Below are 18996 nucleotides of genomic sequence, written 5' to 3'. Positions count from 1 at the left end.
ACGCTGCAAAAATACAATATGTTTGTTTTAGTTTCTAGTGCAAATATCTTAGTTCACTTGGAATAAGACAAAACAAACTTACAAGTAACTTTTCAGAGTTGGACAGTGCTTGATCATTATTTATTTAAACGTGATTATCTTTTCATGCCATTAAGATGTTTTATTTTGTACATTTGGGGACAGCAGATGAAAGATAACAAGCATTTAGGACTGAGACAAAAAGAGTTGCTTTTTACCAGTGGTCCCCAAACTACGGCCCGCGGGCCGGATCCGGCCCGCCTCCACATTTGGTCCGGCCCCCTGAACAATACCAGAGAGCATTCAGATTTTTTTTTCATTTTCCGGATTTTTCTTCAACCACCAGTTCGATCGGTTCGTGTGTCCAAGGCAGGAGCAACACGACCCGATTCCAGTCACGAACATCCCGATTCCAGAGGATAATCCAGTAAAACCTCCAACATAGCGGAAATTTAGGATAACCAAACAAGGATGACGATGTAGAAGCAATAGTGATGGTTTGTGGAGTAATTTTAAGAGATAAAAGACGTAACAAAAAGAAAAGGCGGTGGATAAAAGACGACGGGAGCAGCCGCTCTATTTGCTGCACTATGATTTGGAGGTGAATATGTTTTTTCATAGTTAACATTTTTAACTGAATAAACATAATAATGACCTTTAGATTTAATAATAAACATTTCCACATATCATCTCCGATATCCACCGGACTCTCAGTTGCGCGATATGTCAGCTGTTTGGGATTCCCCTCTGTTCTGACGTCACCGCGCTTTCTGATTGGCTACCTGTCACATTCAGCAGGTCGTATTCTTGTTCCCAGTCAGGAAAAAACCCAAAGGCTGCGATAAAAGGGTCCAGACAACCCAAACTGGGCACATTCAGTATTTAGTGGGAACACCAACATGCAGAAGCCTTATCTGACTGTTCATCCCCCCTCCTCCTCTAACACCCCGGCCCCCACCAAAATTTCCAAGTCTTGACCGGTCCGCGGTAATAAAAAGGTGGATCTCTGATTTAGCACAGCTAGTAGCAGACACGAAGGATCAGCACTTTTACTGTTACCGTTCGGAAACTACCGTAATCAGTTCAATTAAATCTAAGCTTGGCAACTTTTCCTTTCTCAACCCTAATAAATGTGATATTTAATTGACCTGTTAGATCTCAAATTTTGGGTGTCCGCCCCCCTCTGCTGCTGCTGCATCGTTGTGGAAAACCTGGAGTGGCAGAGATATCTGCGTGTATGTTTACTGGCAAAAAAAACAACAAAAAAAACTTTGGGGTTGTGGCTTACAGTCCAGTGCGGCTCATAGTTCGGAATGAGCCGTTTGTAAACAGACTATAATCCTTCCTGGATTTTTCTGTGAATAACCCAGAGAGGGTTATTTGATTATTATTTATTTCATTAATAATGTTATTATTTATTTCCTGACTTGTTCTGTGAAGAACCCAGAGAATGCCATTTGATTGTGCTTTCTGGAAAACAATGTATTTTGACATTTAGGCACTCCTGCAATCGTCACACCTTTTCTGTTACAAACTGACTCCGGCCCCCCACCAGAGAAAGGAAAAGTTATGTGGCTCTCACAGGAAAAAGTTTGGGGACCCCTGCTTTTGACAATAAAACACGAGTGACATTGTAACGTCAATAATATCAGCTGTGCCTAACTGCGGATAGTTTTTACAACGGGCTTTGAGCACAGCAGACTGACCACTTAGCTGGATAAGATGAGGACTTATGAGTGACTCTCTTTTGGATGACTTCAGTCAACACACATCTGCTTGTAAATGTTGACCAGCTTCAAAAGCAAATTCTTTTTTTACGTTTTACAAACTACTGGTACAACAGAGGTTAGAGAACAACTTAACTTACAAGGTAATTCCATTTTTTTAAATGATTGATTCTTTAATTTAACCCATTCGCCCATTTTAGTGGAGGAAGCCAGGTGGAACTGCAAAAGTAGTTTTTGGTCTTCAGCTAGAGGCAAATTCAAAAGCAAGGAAACACAAATTTCAAACATAGTCTGCCAAAAACTAAGCTGAAACAGGTATTTTTCCGCCTGCTTCATCCAGATGAGACATCTCACTGTCTAGTATCAGAGCCCACCATTACAAAGGGGCCAACTCGGTTTTAAATTCTCGTTTTCCTTCAGTTGTGTTTTAAATAAATTTCACACAAGTAATTTGAGGATAAACATTCTGCTTTCCAGCCTATCCCGTCTAATGGAGCATCGTTTTTAGTGCCTCCTCACTTTGTTAAAAGCAGTGAGTAAAATAATGTGAAGTGGACAGATTAAATGGGCCTCGGATTCAATTACACGGGTTGTGGAGGTTGCACTGAGAGCTAGTTACTGGGTAGCAGATACTATTGGAGTCTCGGAGTGAACATCATCAAAAGAACTGGCGATGTAGCGTAAGGGGGTGTCGTGAAGGAATAGCTTAAAAACAACCGTAATCGTGCTGTTAAACGTCTCATCTTGTAGAAAAAAAAAAGAGCTAGATTGAGTGGTGTATTGGCTTTACCACATGTGAAAACCCTTCACCTAAATTCAGAGGGATAACGTTTCAAAGGTTTACTACTCCCAAGTATTTCCCACACTCACAAGGAGAGTAATCAAGGACATCAAATGCAATGAGATTCTCTGATTGTCATTTTTGGACCAAAGACTGTCTCATGTATCACAGGAATAATGCAGATCTTTGATGTAAATGTTTTGGGTTTTCTCTGTTAGTTGTTGTTGTTTTTTCATTTTCTTTTGAGAAGCAAATTCTAAATATAAAACATATGACAGACAGCACTAGAAGGAACAAGCTAAGATGTCAATAATCATCCGATGTTGGCTGTGAGTCAACTTTAAATGATTAGAAAACGAAAAAGGGAAACTCAGCCTCAATCAGAACAACCTGAAGAAATATGCCACACTCCTACCATTTTCATACTTTGTGAAGCCATTTGCAACAGATCAGTCCACAGCTTTATCATGTCTTTCCCATCCAGGGAGAGAAATATTTTAGAACAACCTCATAGAGTCATGCCAGAGCAACTCTAAAGCTCTAGATTCCTTATGAACAAAAAAACGACAAAACATGAAAGCTTTTTTTCTTTTGTCATTGTCAATTTTCTAATTACTGAAACTTATAGTTGGACCCCAGCGAAACAGGACATCATAGAGCGATAATTACATTTGCTAGCCACTCTGATCAACTTAAAAATAATATAAATGAAAAAGAAAAATGCTCTAGTTTTCGTAGGATTTTTTAGGGCAAGCAAAAGACAAACGACCAAATCTTTAAGAATTTTATATGGAAATGTAAACTTCCCAATCTTCCTCTAACTGGCATGGCACCACATGATGCCGTCTGAGGTCTGTAGCCAAAACTACGGTGGCCCTGAGGTGCAAAGCACTGCAACTTTAACGAAGCACAATTACAAATACAAAAACACTTCGACATTACGAAAAACACAACGACATTACCGAAAACACAACACATTAAGAAAAACACAACACATTAAGGAAAACACAACGACATTAAGAAAAACACAACACATTAAGGACAACACAACACATTAAGAAAAACACAACACATTAAGGACAACACAACACATTAAGAAAACGGAAAAGGTAGGTCCCAGTGGGAGACCTAAGAATTCGCTGATTGGACTACAGCTCGGTTTACTTTTGAACCGGAAGTTATTCTGGCTTTACGTGTTTTTTAAAAACATGAATGTGCTTGGTGATCCACACCTTACCACTAGTATTCGCGAATATTTTGAGTCAGGACACACATATGAGGTGATACTAGACATGCTACGGACCAACCACAATGTGTCACTTAGTATGCGGACACTAAAGTCTCATTTGAAAGAAGAAGGATTGCATAGAAGAGGCAACTACTCTCCACTTCCTGAAGTGAGGCGTGCCATTATGACCGAGCTGAGAGGACCAGGGCAATTATTTGGCTATCGGACCATGTGGCAAGTTCTGAAACAAAAACACAACCTGCGAGTTAAACGTGATCTTGTAATGAGACTGCTGAAGCAGCTGAATCCCCAAGGCATCGCTCTGAGGACTCGCAGATTTACAAGACACACGTATCACTCTATGGGGCCCAATTACACATGGCATGTAGATGGCTACGACAAACTGAAGCCATTCGGCTTGGCCATCTCAGGATGCATTGATGGTTTTTCGAGAAGAATGATGTGGCTTGTTTGTGGGGCAACAAACAACAATCCTTCTGTCATTGCCCAGCATTATATAAACTGTGTCAAGAATCTTGAGGTTTATTGTTGTCATGACAACTCCAGAGGAAGTACCTATGGAGTTGAGTCACATCGCTGTCGTTTTGACAGTTTACATGCCATATTGAATTTGTTTCAAACATTTATTTTTATAAATGTGAGTAAAACCCTGAGACTACATCCCATAATGTCCAAGTTGAGGACTGCTCGTCTTTTTTCACTGTTATATAAGCTGCAGACTATTTTTATTGTGTCAAAGTGTCTTTTTCAGTGTTGTCCCACAAAAAGATATAAAGATCTGCAGAAATGTTATACAGTCACTATCAGTGACTGTATAACCTGTCACTGATAGTGCTCACTTATACTGGGTCATATAGCCGCCAAAAAAAAAAAAAAAGACAATTTGAATTACTTGTAGAAAATATCTGTCACAATTCTATGACTTATTATATTCTGACTTTGCAGATATGGTTCAAGAGATTGTGGATTTCCTGTTGAGGACAGCGATCTGGATGTTTTCCCAGAAGCAAGTCAGGTGACAGAGTTGTGTGGTGATAAAGACATTGAGGAATACCTACAGCAAGCCATGCAACAACATGGACAACAGCAGTCAGAAGACTGGGAGTCAGCTATGGAACTGTATTTCTTGCTTAAGGACATAGCGAGGCTGTAGACACAAACGAGAATCAAATCGTTTAATATTTTGTCTCCTGTTCATTTTGCTAAAATGAAACCTCATTGTTACTCAGAAGAGCAACATTTATGTCTGTCTAGGAAGCAAAACATTGCTATGTTTTAAATTATGTGAAAACATATCAAATTATGTATTTTTAATTAATGTTTTATATTCAACAAGACTGGAAGAAATCTTTGTTTCAGTAGCATCCAAATCCCGGTGCGTTCTGTATCCCAAAGTCCATGTTGGCCCTAAAAGCAGTGTAAGAATCCAAAAGCGGCAGTTTGAGTGTGTTTGCGCAGGTGTTTGTGAGAGGAAAAGGTGAATCACTCAGAAATTCTAGATGTGGGGATGGCACCATGCCTGCTGGTGGAATCGTTGCGAGACCTGTAGAGAACATGAAGACTTCCTCCAGAGACACAGCAGTTGTTTTCTCTGAAAGATGATAAACAATGTAGTCAATAGATAATCCATTGCACAATGGATTTTATTTCTGATGTCCTCCCAATTAAACAAACAAAAAGCCCAATTTTAGAATAAAACACAATCCGTCCTTACTAACCTTCGCAGTCAAGCAAATAATCTGCCCAGAAAACGATTGTTTTGCCCTCCTTTTGCCGCCTATTGCTTCCTACTGGGCTCAGAACTGGTTTAAACATTGTCTCCAAGTCTGAAGAAGTCAGGGCCTTCGCAGAGAAACACAGGATTGGGGAAAGGACCCTGGAATGCTTCTGCAGTGCAGCAAAAAATCCTAGACTTCCCAGTTCATCTTTGAATCTGTTAGGACAGAAACATAAGCAATATACTTTATTCGTGGCATAGATATGATTTATTCTAAGTCCTGTGTAAACGTGAACATTGTAGTTCAATATGTACAGGGGAAAAAGAAACTACATATACAAAGTAAAGAATCTTGCACAGTGCTCCAAAATTCAAAAATAAAAGTAACACAATATCAAATTTAAACTAGAAAAAAGTTTTCACAGCAACAAATTGATATTGTGTCATGCAACATTCAATTTTTATAAATCACATTGAAAAAATATTCATATGCCATGCATATTGTAATGGTAAACAATGATTCGAAATAATTATTTTTCTTTATGAAGACAATGGCTATTGTACCTAAAATTCTGAATGGATTATACAAGTTTATCATCATTGATACAGAATTTAACAAGTATTGCACAATATATTCCAGTATTTCATACAATTTTTCAGAAGGGCACGCAAAGATCTATTACCAACTAAAGATAAAACACAAAAACAAAGAAAAAAGCTGGTTAAATTTGATATCTGATCAAGTAATTTCATATCTCTAATTTGATCAAATTTTTTTAAACCCAATTACTTTTTCATAGTAAATGACAGTGTCATAAAGTCGGTGGCAGGTATGAACAACTGAAAGTATGTCATCGATATTGATTTTTGAGCATCAAGCTTTACAATTGTTTGAAAATATTTATAACCATAAATAGCTCACTGTTTACCGTTGTACTTTGTTTAAGCAAGTCTATTAGTTAAAAGCTGCTTATTTTTGGACAGAGCCATAACGGACCTACCCGAACTTTCACTTTTTCCTTTTGCTTTAACCCCTTTCTTCCAAGAGAATACTTTTGTCGCTCCTCATGTTTTTTTTTTTCTGTATTCAAGGAAGGTGCTGAGGACTGGTGCAGAGCAGGATGGGACAGTCTGTTGTGCTATTAGTAAATTAAAGAAAAAATGTCGCACATCACAGCCATGCAAACAGACAATAATATGTATAACAAACTGAAGTAAAGTTAGCACATGTCTAAACTGAGTGCGGGTTCGCTTCGAAAAGGCGGCAAGCTTGATCGCAGTGCAAAAGAACCAGAAGGACACAAATTACCCTAGAAAAAGTGCATACGGCTGTAACGGACCTTACTAATAATATAATACAATGCTGCTGAACTACATCTAGATTTTTTTTTTTACTTTTAATTGCATTTACAATGAACAACTAAGTGACAGTGGACGCGGTCTGGAGTCCCGCTAGCATAAGCAAGTTACTACATCCATATGACAGATAAATACTTCTTTATGCTTAACTTACTTGAACATTGTGGAGTATCTTCCATATACATTTCTTGAAGCCTCTTGCCACAACTGCTGCAAAAGTTTGGTGACGGCTCAATCAGCTTTTTCCCAGTTTGGGCAATAAATGACGACCGTATTCCCGCTTTGCTTCTCACTCAAACTGAGCACGCCAGAATAACTTCCGGTTCAAAAGTAAAACGAGCTGTAGTCCAATCAGCGAATTCGTATGTCTCCCACTGGGACCTACCTTTTCCGTTTTCTTAATGTGTTGTGTTTTCTTTAATGTGTTGTGTTTTCTTTAATGTGTTGTGTTTTCTTTAATGTGTTGTGTTTTCTTTAATGTGTTGTGTTTTCGGTAATGTCGTTGTGTTTTCCTTAATGTGTTGTGTTTTCCTTAATGTCGTTGTGTTTTCCGTAATGTTGAAGTGTTTTTGTATTTGTAATTGTGCTTTGTTAAAGTTGCAGTGCTTTGCACCTCAGGGCCACCGTACAAAACAGACCTCAGGAGGCATTAAAACTGTGCTTTTATGCAAAAAGCATTCATTTGACGCTAAAATTACTCCTGCATTGTATTCATTCCAAACAAAAAATAATAAAAAAACCCTCTCAAGAATCTGCAGTCCATTCTCTTGCCTATCATATCCCACAATGCTGAGTGGTGAAATGATCGCAGCAGTCGGGGGGAATGATAACACTAATCTGGTGTCAGCAGGGAATGTTTTCTTTTGTATCTGAAAAAAGCTTGAACACAAGGCAACATGAACTGTGGAAAAAGTAGCTGCAACCTGAATTACATTTAAATACAAATGATGTGCAGGATGCCTTCCTGTTTTTCAGAAAAAATGCCATCCGTCTGTCAGGTAAATTCACATATTGGGATTTTTTTTTTTTGTAGCAAACCCAAAGGGTTTTCAATAGAAAACCTGCTCTACCCAGCTTAAACCATACATAATACATCTATTTAACTACAGAAAGCAGTCTGCAAACAGGATATTGGGTTCATGTGTACCATGTGGAAAATGGTTTGAAAGATTGCAGAGCATTTGAATGTGTAACACACACAAAGAGAGAGAGTTGAAGAAATAACTCAGAGGCAAACAGAATTACATAGCTGCTAGCTCTGCTGAAGACTAAGCGTGGCTCTAAACTATATCTGTCAATGCTTAATAAAAGCTGTTGTCACAGAAGGAGTGAGAGGGTTGAGCTAGATATATGAGGTGCAGTAGATATATGGGTTTGGGCTAGTTATTGTGACCTCTCTGGTGATGTAGGCAACCAGCTGTGGTGCAGGAACATCATTAAGCAACCTTTTTGTCTTTTTAAGCATAGGTAAATTCATACAGGGCACCAAAATAACACATTAGTGCCAACTCCCCCCAAAAAATTGCAGAGTGCCAAACTTTTATCACAGTTCTAGGTCTGCAGATCAGGCTAAAATCTGTGCCAGATTCTGCACCGATGTACAGCGCTGCAACGAGAGACGGCCGCGCGTCACCCACAGTAGTCAGGAGAAACCGCTGTACCTCTCAGTCAGCGCTGCCAGAGAAAATATTATGCTGTAATTCCATCGTCCTTACTTTCTCTGCAGACTATCAATTATCATATCCCAGAGAGGCCCGCTGGATATTTTGCTTTCAAAAAAATAATGTTTGCATTGTTATTCATTTGGCGGTAAATCTGTGCTGGTTTTTTGGGGCCTGCCCATAGCAATGCAGTGACTTCGCAAGGCAGTTGCAAGGCAAATCAGTTACTGCCTCCATGCACTGAATGGCAGGCACCTATTGTTCTACACCCAATAGAATGTCTCTTTCTTTATTGGGGCCTGCCCATAGCAATGCATAGGGAGAGCAGTGACTATGTAATGCATGGAGGGTAAACAAAACCTTTTTTTATTCACAAAGACAACTCCGAATGTCATCTGTGCCAGAGCCCAGCAACACAAAGATATAACTTTTAAATCAACTGCCAACCTAGATAATATTTTATTAAAAAATAAAACTATTTTAAACACATGGCTACAAAGAGACCTTTCAATATTTGGAAGAATTTTACTCTCAAAAATGGAAAGTCTATCAAGACTCATTTATCCGTCTTACTCCTTAGACATTTCCGATAACATAATGAAAAAAGTTAATCAAAATAATATTAATGCCATTTGGAAAAACAAACATCACTACATTAGAAAAGATGATATTATAAAATCACTGGAAGAAGGAGGCCTCAATGCACTTGATTTTGACTCTGAGTCTAAGCGGTTGCTTAAAACTTTGACAAAACTTTCGGAAACATGACAAGAGCTTTCGGTTTGATCTTTTTAGTCTTTGGTGGGGTAGAATTCCTTTTAAAATGTGACTTTGAAATTAATAAACTTCCAGTTGAACTTCACCAAATTTCACCAACAAGTCCTTCAATATTGGAAATTAATCTATAAGCATAACCTTTCTCCTATAACATTCCTATTTGGAAGAATAGATGCAGAAAAAAAAGGAAAATGATGTCTGAAATCACAGCATACAAAGCAAAGGTTAAACATCAAGGTGAATTGAAGAAACTTGAGTCTGAGACGACCCGAAAGATCAATGACATCATCATGAAGAATGAGATTATGAGAGAAAAAGACAAGTACAGCATTCTTGGGGGGAAGGTAGAAGCTCTGGAAAAGCAGTTGAAAGAGGCAGTGTTATGCCCATTAATTTTATGTTAAGAATAATAAGGCTTTTATTTTGAAGGTCAATGTAGGTCTAGGACAGGAAGTCAACCGTTTCGTTAGGTTTCGTTTTGTTTTTAACTCAGTCACACGTGAGGAGGTGAATCTGTTGCAATCAGCTTTTTGTTTACGCCATCGACATCACCGTCTGTAAGTTTTCATTTAATAGTAGATTTTAGTTAGTGTCTTATTTGTTAAGAATGTGTATTTTGTTTTAACTCTTTTGTACTCATAGTAAATGCAGCTGTTTTATTTATGTTACAGTTTACTCCATGTTGTATGAGTGCTTGGGTCACCGGAATAAAACTGAAGTAAAGAACCTGTATCCTGATTCAAGTGTTCATTCCAGTGGAGTTAAGCTTACTGCTGAATTTTGTTGTAAACACACAAGGAGAGCAGAATAGGCGCGCAGTTGGCTGAACAGCATTAAGGCAGCTACATTAACAAATATGGAGGAAGCACACCTCGAAGGAGCAAGACCAAAAGACATGAAGTCTTTTCAAGATGGAGCGTCAGTTAAAAGCAGTAAAAGTGCTGGTTCCATTTCAAAACGCTCAAGTACGTCATCAGTTGGTGCTGCAGCAGCACGCGCTAGGGCCAAAGCCGAAGCAGCTCGTGCACGTGTTTCATTGTCCAGAGAGAGAGATCAGCATTAAAGTTGACAAAGCTAGACTAGAAGCTAGTCTCTTAGCTATTAATCTTGAAAAAGAAGCTGCAGCTGCAATTGCTCAAGCCGAAGTTTTGGAAGCGGCAGCAGATTTAGAGAACGAAGAACACCGTAGTTGGAAAAGTCTTCCCAACGTGGTCCAGACACATGAACGTGTAAGAGACATCAAAGATCAATCTATGCAGCTTAACCAACACAGTGAATTTGTCAATATGTTGCTGATATCAGAGTATCCCATTGAAAATGACCCTCAACCACCAACCAAGGACATCAATAAAGAGGAGAATGCTGGCCTCCAACATTTCAACCACAAAATAGTTCAGAAGCTTCTAACCGATTTTGGACTGCTCACATTTGGACTACACCGGTTCAGCTAGTCGGAGAAGATGACTTTCCAGTTCAAAGTGAGGTACAGTTACAAGAATCAAAGTCCAATATACTTCGGACAAATACCAAGTTAGTTTTTCCACAGTACTCTGACACTTCTCACACCAACCCGCCAGAGTCTTCAGTGGGTGAAGACTCTGGCACGCAAAGAGCTTGTGAGCACTGGTTTAATACACTTTAACGATCGTCCAGAGTCCTATAGAGCATGGAAATCTGCTTTCTCAAACACCATCAAAGATTTGGATCTCACTGCCAGTGAACAGTTGGATTTAACCTCAAAATGGCTTGGTAAGGAGTCTTCTGCATATGTCAGACGCTTAAGAGCTGTTCATATCGACAACCCAAACATTGCACTAAAAATGACCTGGGAAAGGCTGGATGAATATTATGGCGCTCCAGAAGTCATAGAAAGTGCTCTTTTCAAGAAGTTAGACAACTTTCCTAAAATCACAAACAAAGATAATTGCAAGTTAAGAGAGCTCGGGGATATGCTGATGGAGCTACTCTCAGCAAAAGAGGATGGCTACTTACCCAGCTTGGCATACTTGGACACAGCTCGTGGCATCAAACCCATTCTGGAAAAGTTGCCATACAACCTGCAAGAAAAATGGGTCACTCAGGGGTTAAAGTATAAAGAGGATTACAAGGTTGGTTACCCACCCTTCTCCTTTTTCACCTCTTTCATTTGCCACCAAGCCAAAACAAGAAACGATCCCAGCTTTGCCCTTTCTGGAAGTAGTTCTGCTACAGAAAATCCTATCTCCCGTCAGTAATTTCAGAACCCCAGTCTTAGTGCACAAGACCAATGTCTTCTCTGGAGTGATACAAAAAGATGTACCACTTAAAGGTGATGTGGCCAAGCATTGCCCCATCCATAACAAACCTCATCCGTTAAAGAAGTGTCGTGGCTTCAGGCTAAAAACCATAGAAGGACGCAAGGCTTACATGAAGGATCAAGGAATCTGTTTTAAATGCTGCTCGTCCACTACTCATCTCGCTCGTGACTGCAAGGTCACACTGAAATGTGATGAATGCGACAGTGACAAGCACATTGCGGCTCTTCACCCTGGGATAGATGACGGCTGGGAGCCTGAAAAGGAGGACACTATGCCAGGACCAGTCGCAAGTCCTCTGTGCACTGAAGTTTGTGGCGACCGCTTCACTTCAAAATCCTGTTCAAAGATCTGTCTAGTCAAGGTCTACTCAGTAGAGCAACCGCAACAAGCTATCAAAATGTATGCCATGATCGATGACCAGAGCAACAAATCTCTGGCCAGGTCGGAGTTTTTCAACTTATTTAAAATCAAAGCAGACTCATATCCCTACACCCTGAAGACTTGTGCTGGCTTAGTGTCAACCTCTGGCAGGAGAGCAAATGGCTACTAAATTGAGGCAGTGAATGACAGAACTAGTTTTCCACTCCCAACACTGATCGAATGTGATGATTTACCAGAAAATTGCGATGAAATACCAATGCCAGAGGCTGCTTTTCATCATCCGCATCTAAAGAGCCTTGTCAGTGAAATTCTGCCATTGGACAACGACGCAAAGATTCTTCTCCTGCTTGGTAGGGACGTTCTCCGGGTCCTCAAGGTGAGGGAGCAGATCAATAGTCGAGGCAATGCTCCTTTTGCACAAAAGCTTGACCTCATTGCTAATGGATGATGTGTGTTTGGGAAAGGTCCATAAGCCTACTGTCCGGTGTTAATGGATGATGTGTGTTTGGGAAAGGTCCATAAGCCTATTGTCCGTAACTGTAAGACAAACATTCTTGAAGATGGAAGACCCTCACTGTTCAGACCCTGTGAGAAACACATCACGCAGAGCCCCACTATCAAAAGGAAAAGAGTGCTGGCACTTGCCGATGTTTGGAGTCTACCATCCTAGGAAACCTGACCAAATCAGGGTTGTCTTCAACTCAAGTTCTCAATACAATGGCATCTCCCTAAACAACGTGCTGTGCTGGTCAGCAGACCAGATTTGAGTAACAAGTCTATTGGAAATTCTCATTCGTTTCAGAAGAGAACTAGTAGCAGTCGTGGCCGACATCAAACAAATGTTTCATTGTTTTGTTGTAAAAGAAGATTACCAAGACTATTTCCGCTTCCTTTGGTACCGAGATAATGACCCCAGTAAGGACATCATTGAGTACAGGATGAGGGCTCATGTATTCGGAAACAGCCCTTCTCCAGCCGTGGCAACGTATTGTCTCAGGAAAGCTGCAATGAAGGGAGAGCAACAGTATGGGCCAGACACCAAACGCTTCGTAGAGTGGGAGTTCTACGTCGACGACGGTCTTGTTTCCACACCAACAGAAGAAGAGGCAATTTCTCTGTATTAAGAGAGGAAAAATTATTTAAAAACCATTTGACTCGTTATATCCTCTCTAAGCCCGGATTCAGAAGATGGTGTGCGCAAGGACTGAGATCACACAGAGATGACAGCGTCACAATAATCAGCATTTATTCAAGACAGATTCATACTATCACCAGAAAAGCACATCACAAAGCATCAGAAACCTCAGAGCACAAACAACACATGAATTTACCCGAGAAAAGGAAAAAGACAAACAGACAGCAAAGACGTCTTTGGAGAATTGCAAGCGCAAATCTGATTTGTTACTCTGTGTGGAAAGTTTTATCTCCCTTTCTTTAATTTATTCAAATAAGGCGTATCTCTGCTCATCCAACCAGGACCTGTCTCTGACCCTCTCTCTAAAGCTATTTGCTCCCATTGTCTAAGCAGAGGTCTCTGAACTCCTGCTGGTTTATGGCCTTCACAGATCAGTGTGAAGAGCTAGAACTTCCTACTGATTGTTTTCCAGACAGACAAATGGCAGATCAGAGATATTGGCAAACAATCTGCTTTAACTACAGGTCAATAGGCTAAAATAAGTTCTAATTTCAAAACTATAATTAGGCTATTTCAATCAAGTCATGTTAAATTTTAAAACTAGCTTATTTTAAATATATTTTCTTAACATCTGTTACAGAAAACACAAGCATCTCTTTCAGAGTCAAACCTAAGACTTCACAAGATCACATCCAACAGCATCAAAGTCTTAGGAGCCTTTCCAGCTGAAGATCATGCTAAGGGTATTAAAGACCTCTGTTTGGATAAAGATGTAGTACCCACACAGCGAAGCCTTGGCTTGAGTTGGGATGTCAAAAGGGATGTATTCACCTTCCAAGTATCCATCAGCGACAAACCATTTACCAGACACGGCGTCCTTTCCACCATAAACAGTCTCTTCGATCCTCTTGGCTTTGTTGCTCCTGTGAGCATTCAAGGCAAGTCGTTGCTGAGGGGGCTCACCATGGATGGAACAGAATGGGACAGCCCACTCCCACAGGACAAAGCTGAGGTTTGGGAGTCATGGAGAAATTCGCTACAGGAACTGCAGCATCTTCACATTCCTCGAGCTTATGCTACTACTTCTTGCTCCAATGCCAGTCGGAAAGAGCTATGTGTGTTTTCAGACGCTTCGACCAAAGCAATCAGTGCCGTAGTATACCTGAAGACTACAGATGAAAATGGCCAGATAGATGTGGGTTTTGTCTTTGGAAAAGCTAAACTTGCACCTCCAACTGAACCAACCATACCCAGATTGGAACTCTGTGCGGCAGTGCTAGCCGTAGAAATGGCCGAACTCATCGTTCAAGAAATCGACAATCAAGTTGATGCGGTTACTTTCTACTGCGACAGCAAAGTGGTGCTGGGTTACATTCATAATCAGTCAAAACGCTTTTATGTGTACGTCCACAACAGGGTACAGAGAATCCGTCAGTCTACAGAACCAAACCAATGGAAGTATGTGCCTACAGAGCATAATCCAACTGACCATGCTTCTAGGTCAGTGCAAGCCTCAAAGCTCACTAAGATAAGCTGGCTCACAGGTCCAGCGTTCTTCCGCAAACCACAGACAACCATTGAACAGCAAGAGACCTTTGAGCTCATCAATCCAAATTCTGATGTGGAAATCCGACCACAAGTAACAAGCTGTGTTACAAGTCAAAAGGTCAACCAACTGGATCCTCAGATCTTTACAAAGTTCTCTTCTTGGAAGTCTTTACAAAGAGCAGTTACAACACTCATTCATGTTAAGGATTCATTTAAGAAGGAAAGAAGAACCACAGAATGTAGTGGTTGGCATTGGTGTCCAAAACCTTTCACCATTGATGAGTTGTCAAAGGCCACAACAGCGATTGCTCTTGCTGTGCAGCGAGCCTCCTTCTCTAAAGAGCTAGACATTCTCTGAAAGGGAGAATGTCTAGCCCACTGACTAAGCTAAATCGACTGTTGATTCCGAAGGCCTGCTAAGGATTGGAGGAAGGCTTAAACTTTCTGATTTAAGCGACAGAGAAAAGCATCCAGTCATTCTTTTAGGAAAACACCATGTGTCCACGTTGCTTATCAGACACTACCATGAACAGGTTGAGCATCAAGGTCGGACATTCATAGAAGGTCCCATTCGAGCTGCTGGCATATGGTTAGTTGGTGGAACGGCTGAGCAGTTCACCACCTTTCACCTACACTGGTCTGGATGTTTTCAGTCCTGTATTGCATTATAAACACACAAGGAGAGCAGAATAGGCAGAGAAGAAAAATGAAATTCTTAAACTTTCAAAAATTCCAATGGAGGAAGCCATAGGTAAAACTGAGCAAGAGTTTAAAGCAAGGATTGATTTAACTGAGGAAAACATATTAGCTGAGGAAAAACAGCTAAACAGGATATTAGTACAACATCTGATGAGAAAAGAACGGCAGGTGAGTAAACTCGCGGAGCAGCAGAGAGAGGCTGTGGCTGTGAGAGAAAGTTTGGACCACACAAAATCTGAGTGCAGAGACCTGAAGAAAGAAAATGAATCCTTAAATTTTCAGATAAAGGTTCTAACCGAAAACAGGCAGAGGGAAGAAAATCACATTAAAGTCGCCGACCAAGGTGACAGAATTGTACATCAGTGAGAAGATGAAACACGGGAATTTGAAGGACTCCATAGAGAGCAAAAAGGCTTTGGAAGGACCAACGGAAAAAAGCAAAGTCAAAACACAAATCTTCAATCAACAATTCAGACCTCTACCACCGATCCAGGGAAAAAAAAATTCAGCTACCCAAAATACAGTCAGTTCGTAATCGAAGATTTCTGCCTTTGGGTGAAGGCAAGTCAGAACCAGAGTTTAAAGAACACAACCTCACAACACAAGAAAATTTAAAACAGCTTAAACCAAGACCCCCTAGCAAAAGGAAGCCTGAAAGTCCGCCTTTTAAACCGGCAGGCAGGAGGGTTTTTGTCACAGAAATTGAGAAAAAAATAGTCTAAAGTAATTAGTTCTAATTGGTCTCTTTTAAATTGACCTTTGTCTCTCGCTCACTAACTGTTGAAGACGCTCTTTAAATGGACGCACTCTAAACTAAATGCATAGGTTTTCTCCAGGTGCTCTGGTTTTCCCTTCGGGAAAATAAGTGATTATGTTAATTGATCTCTTAATTTTACCTCTGTGTTTCACTGAGACTGACTCACTGACTGTTAGAGATACGAAGAATATGAACTTATCTAGTTCAGATTCTTAATGTGTTTCTTTTTAGGACACACTCCTTAAATAGACTCATACAATGTCTTCCAGCCATAGTGTTTCTGTATTTTCGGTCTCCTTAGTCGTCTTAATTTTTAACTGGTCATAGAATATGACCAGTTCCACTTGCTCCACTTGACTGCTCAGGATTAGGTAACAATTATCAATTGGATGGATGGATGCAAAGTTTTTCTTGGGCACTCCGTTTTTTTCGACTATTCGGGAAAATAGCTGTTTAGGCTAATTGGTCTGTTTTACCTCTGTCTCTCACTCACTAACTTTTGGACATACAAAAAAATCTGAACTGAACAAAACTGTTTCTTTCTAGCACACACTCATTAATGGCCTTATATGAGGTCCTCCAGCCCTCCATTTCTATTTGAAGTAGGCTTCTTCAGGATGCCATTAACTAAACAAAAAATTTTGATTATATCACCAAGCTGAACACAGCAACTGCATTTAATCATATTTTCACTTTTACTGATATTTATTGGCGCTCTCGTGGAAAACACGGTGGTGAAAATAGAAAAAAATAATGTTCAGTAATACTATTACTTTTGTGTGGGAGGGGGTTTTACCATCAATGACAAAAATTGTTCAAAATTCTTACGATGAATTTTTCACAATAAATTATAAACAATATGATAAATGTCCACCCCTAGGCTTTACTCACAGTGGCACATGTCCTGTACAAACATGAGCAGAAAGGCCACTCAGGAAGAAGCCATTCCTCCAAAAGAATCATAAAAAAGTAAGATTGCAATTTGCAAATGCACACAGACAGTGGCATGTAAGGTATCGCTAACATCTTGTCTTACATTGACTTCTTCAATTTAGTGTGCTAAACAAGTCTAATAAATAAGAAAAACTGCTAAAAGCTTATTTTAGGGAAAAGGCTACTTCTAATCCACTGCTAAGGCTAATGCTAAAACTAATGCTAAGGCTTATGATAGCACTAATTAGCAACTGTTAATTAGCACTTAGCTAAAGCTAATGCTAAAATTAATGCTAATGCACTGCCTTGCTTCCTATGCATTGCTATGTTAAGTAGCACTTGAAAAGAGCAGAAGAAATCTTATGTTTTTTGAACAATAACAATATTTGTTGTTAATCAGTTGCTAAGAGATGAACATGTTTTCTGGAGGCAAAGTGCCACAAAGTAAACATCTGACTTTTACTTTTGCAAAATTTACCAACTAAATTTCTTGTGTCTAAACAGATCAACAGTATTTTAAAGGAGCTTATGTTTTATTAACAATAATTAATTTGGTGTTGGATGATTGCTTTTTTCTGGTGACGAACTGCTGACGAAATAGTAGTATAAATCAGACTTTTGCTTTTGTATTTTATAATATATTTACCACCAATGACAAAAAAAGAAAAACTTTCACCTTTCAGAAAAAACATAACTTTACAATTCTTGTTGAGTAGTGTAATCCAGGGTAAAAACTGCCCTTAATCCTGCCTTTGCTGCTCCATTGGTTAGAGTGACAGTAGGTAACAGTGCATTCAGCCAATCAATGCACCTGAGGTGGTTATCCAGGTCTGCTCCAGCTTTCCCAGTCAGGTTTGAGGGGGAGAGCTGGAGACAAAGGAGCTACAGGTTTGTACTTCCAAACAATTAGTTCATCTCTTTGTTTATTATGCACTTTTAAAACGCACAATATAAAAATCATCAAGATCTGAATACTCAGTGAGCCAAGCTCACTCATTCTTGGGTCAAGAAGAATGAGCCAAGAATGAGTACTCGAATTCAGCATTTGAGTACTCGAATTCGAGTACTCGAATTATTTCTGTATATAACTGAGAAAAGTCTAGTTAACTAGCAGGTTGGTAATTCACTGGTCCTGTTAATTTCAATACAGGCCAGGTGACCCTTTTAGGGTTAAAGGATGGTGAGCTTTTGACAACTGGCTGGGTCCAGGAGAACCTGAAATACACTCCATACTGGTCCTATAGGAGGCTGATGGTCTGTACTATTTCCCCCTCCATCTCACCATACAGACACACAATCCATTATCCGTCTCTTCTCCATTGGAAACAAACTGCACATGGACATTTTCACACCAAATATCTGGACAATTAAACCATGAACTTTTCAAATGTGTGTCAGTCAGACACTGTGCTGACTGGTGGGGAAATTTAGGACTTTTGTGCACATTTATATGGAAGATTTGCTGCAGTACTGTGCTGTGTATATATTTTGTTTTTGTTTTTTTCCTTTGGGGTTCTATGTTTTGTGTGTTGTGATGTTCACTTTAGTTTTCTCTTCTTTAAAATACATGGTATTGAAAGCAGTTATTCTTTTGTATTGTTTTTTACTGATTACTGACAACAGCTCCAGTAGATGAATTTAGTCTTCTGAATATCATATGCCATCTAGTTCCTTAGTACATTAAGTAGTGCTACAGTAGTACTTATTGTAAGTTAAGTAGTATTCCAAAAGAGCAGAAGAAATCTTGTGATTTTTGAACAACAATTAGCATTTTGGCTAATTTTAGATTATACACTAATTTTAAGATATTGAACGGAGTAAGTCCATATTACTCAACATGCTCGTGACTCTCCACATGCTATGAGTACATTGTAGCTTACTTTAGCATTGATGCTAATTTTTAGCATCAGAATGCTGTGTTCAACCGACAGGCACTTTGGCAGGCTCCATTTAAATT

The 18996-nt window shown here is 39.6% G+C and overlaps 1 long non-coding RNA gene across 2 annotated transcripts; it reads right to left on the bottom strand.

Annotated features, from left to right (window-relative positions):
* Positions 1–5015: 5015 nt before the first annotated feature.
* Positions 5016–7284, bottom strand: LOC145554355 (uncharacterized). 2 transcript variants are annotated; one of them, XR_014090337.1, is made up of 4 exons: positions 7006–7284; positions 6494–6631; positions 5494–5708; positions 5016–5366 (listed from the first exon to the last, which is right to left on the bottom strand). It is a non-coding gene; the product is annotated as an uncharacterized LOC145554355 (long non-coding RNA). The 2 variants fall into 2 exon arrangements; XR_014090336.1 differs by having other exon boundaries at positions 6494–7281.
* Between the last annotated feature and the right edge of the window lie 11712 nt (positions 7285–18996).

The sequence above is a fragment of the Poecilia reticulata genome, chromosome 12 (assembly GCF_904066995.2).
Source record: "Poecilia reticulata chromosome 12, P_reticulata-male-v2, whole genome shotgun sequence".
Lineage (NCBI taxonomy): Eukaryota > Metazoa > Chordata > Actinopteri > Cyprinodontiformes > Poeciliidae > Poecilia > Poecilia reticulata.
Note: the sequence above shows the minus strand (reverse complement) of the source record. Positions and strands in the feature narration are given on the sequence as shown.